This window comes from Phyllobates terribilis, unplaced genomic scaffold (assembly GCF_046119375.1).
Source record: "Phyllobates terribilis strain yellow unplaced genomic scaffold, ASM4611937v1 Scaffold_12__6_contigs__length_324123572, whole genome shotgun sequence".
In the NCBI taxonomy this organism is placed as follows: Eukaryota; Metazoa; Chordata; class Amphibia; order Anura; family Dendrobatidae; genus Phyllobates; species Phyllobates terribilis.
This window is the reverse complement of record NW_027362772.1, coordinates 7,007,834-7,010,765: the sequence shown is the minus strand read 5'-3', so window position 1 is coordinate 7,010,765 and position 2,932 is coordinate 7,007,834. Positions and strand designations below refer to the sequence as shown.

The 2,932-nt window shown below is 46.8% G+C and overlaps 2 pseudogenes; both read right to left on the bottom strand.

The window, feature by feature from the left end:
• Positions 1-430: 430 nt before the first annotated feature.
• On the bottom strand, positions 431-532 carry LOC141173259 (U2 spliceosomal RNA; annotated as a pseudogene).
• Positions 533-1,386: 854 nt separating this feature from the next.
• LOC141173250 (U2 spliceosomal RNA) lies at positions 1,387-1,482 on the bottom strand (annotated as a pseudogene).
• Positions 1,483-2,932: the final 1,450 nt, after the last annotated feature.

Sequence of the window (2,932 nt, the reverse complement as noted above, 5' to 3'; positions counted from 1 at the left end):
TAATAAAACTGCAGCACCGCTCCATTTAAAGCAGTGTTTCCCAAACTCCAGTCCTCATGGCACCCAACAGGTCAGGTTTTCAGGATTTCCTCAGTATTACACATGTGATGAAAGTATCATCAAGGAATCAGGAATTCTCTCACCTGTGCAATACTATGGAAATCCTGAAGACATGACCTGTGGGGGGCCGTGAGGACTGGAGTTTGGGAAACACTGATTTTAAAGGGACTGTCAGCACAGAATGACTGTTCAAACTAAGTCCCAACTCTCGGTGCTTCTTGACGGGGCCAATCCTTTATATACACCTTCCCACCTGCTTGTTTTACCTCTGTCTCCTTCCTTCTCTGGTTCTATGAAGCCAGAGCTGTCAATCAAAGAAGAGGAGGGTGTGGATAGAGGGAAAACAAGCAGGTGGGAAGATAGATAGATAGATAGATAACATTGCAATACAATATATTGGTAAAAGCAAAGCACATATACTAAATGAGAACAGATACTACACTTGATGTTAGCCAAAAGGTCGAGAAGCGATAACCTGAATTGGTTTTGGCCTATGACTGCACCCTGGCTTCAAGAAGGCACCCATTGTAGGGATAGGGACAAAGACTCCCCTTAGGAGGACATGTTGTTCATCAATAGTCACCTTAAAACCCACAACTTTACTGCTTGTTGCAGCTGCAGCCCACACATGCATTTTTAATCTGCATGAGTCTGCCTATTTTCAAACATTCTCCCCTCCCCTCAATGTCCCATGCACCTGCAGACAAGGGGATGGGGAGAGGATAACTAATTATTGAACAAACAAGCAGCGGTCCACCTTCTTCCTAGTCTGCAGGCTCCCTGCAGACTGTAGCTGACTGCAGCAGCACAGCCAGATAAAGGCCAGGAGCCCATTATGACACGTGCAATGATGTTCCATTCTTCCATTCTTGCATTATTCCATTGTTCCATTGTCCCATTCTCTTGCATTATTCCATTGTTCCATTCACTCATTACATCTATTGCAAGCAATCTATCTGCCTGGGTGAAAACCAATAGGATGCTCTGATTGACAGAGATAGGTAGCACTTTAAAACAACATCTCAGACCAAACTTTTTTTTATCTTTTTTTCATCCACAGATAGAAAATTAAAGAAGTCAGTGCTCCACCAGAGGGAGCCAGCATTTCACTAAAGAAATCATAACGGCCCCCACATTTTTTTTAAATGCGTGGTACTCAGCAACACCCAACTGATGGGACAGTTGAATTAAAAGAGTAGCAGCTGATAACAAGGCCACTGACTAGGTATATGGTGTATGTGCAACGGGGTAGCAAAGGACAAATGCATTATTGCAGCTTATCTCAGGAAGGAAGGGATAGATAGATAGATAGATAGATAGATAACATTACATTACAATACAATATATTGGTAAAAGCAAAGCACATATACTAAATGAGAACAGATACTACACTTGATGTTAGCCAAAAGGCCAAGAAGAGATAACCTGAATTGGTTTTGGCCTATGACTGCACCCTGGCTTCAAGAATGCACCCATTGTAGGGATAGGGACAAAGACTCCCCTTAGGAGGACATGTTGTTCATCAATAGACACCTTAAAACCCACAACTTTACTGCTTGTTGCAGCTGCAGCCCACGCATGCATTTTTAATCTGCATGAGTCTGCCTATTTTCAAACATTCTCCCCTCCCCCCCAATGTCCCATGTACCTGCAGACAAGGGGATGGGGAGAGGATAACTAATTAGTGAACAAACAAACAGCGGTCGACCTTCTTCCTAGTCTACAGGCTCCCTGCAGACTGTAGCTGACTGCCGAAGCACAGCCAGATAAAGGCTAGGAGCCCATTATGACATGTGCAATGATGTTCCATTCTTGCATTCTAGCATTATTCCATTGTTCCATTGTCCCATTCTCTTGCATTATTCTATTGTTCCATTCACTCATTACATCTATTGCAAGCAATCTATCTGCCTGGGTGAAAACCAATAGGATGCTCTGATTGACAGACATAGGTAGCACTTTAAAACAACATCTCAGACCAAACTTTTTTTATCTTTTTTTCATCCATAGATAGAAAATTAATGAAGTCAGTGCTCCACCAGAGGGAGCCAGCATTTCACTAAAGAAATCGTAACGGCCCCACATTTTTTTTAAATGCGTGGTACTCAGCAACACCCAACTGATGGGACAGTTGAATTAAAAGAGTAGCAGCTGATAACAAGGCCACTGATTAGGTATATGGTGTATGTGCAAAGGTGTAGCAAAGGACAAATGCATTATTGCAGCTTATCTCAGAAAGGAAGGGATAGAAAGATAGATAGATTGGATGGATGGATGGATGGATGGAGGGGCATATACACCTACCCAGGATGGATGGATGAATGGAAAAGCATATACATCTACCCAGGATGAATGGCTGGAGGGGCATTTACACCTACCCAGGATGGATGGATGCAGGGGCATAAACACCTACCCAGGATGCATGGATGGATGCATGGGGCTGAAAGGGGGTCAGGCTGGACACATGGGGACATGGATGGACGCATGGGGCTGAAGGGGGGTCAGGCTGGACACGTGGGGACATGGATGGACGCATGGGGCTGAAGGGGGGGCAGGCTGGACACATGGGGACATGGATGGACGCATGGGACTGAAGGGGGGGCAGGCTGGACATGTGGGGACCTGGATGGACGCATGGGGCTGAAGGGGGGGCAGGCTGGACACGTGGGGACCTGGATGGACGCATGGGGCTGAAGGGGGGGCAGGATGGACACGTGGGGACCTGGATGGACGCATGGGGCTGAAGGGGGGGCGGGCTGGACACGTGGGGACCTGGATGGATGCATGGGGCTGAAGGGGGGGCGGGCTGGACACGTGGGTACCTGGATGGACGCATGAGGCTGAAGGGGGGGCAGGCTGGACACGTGGGGAC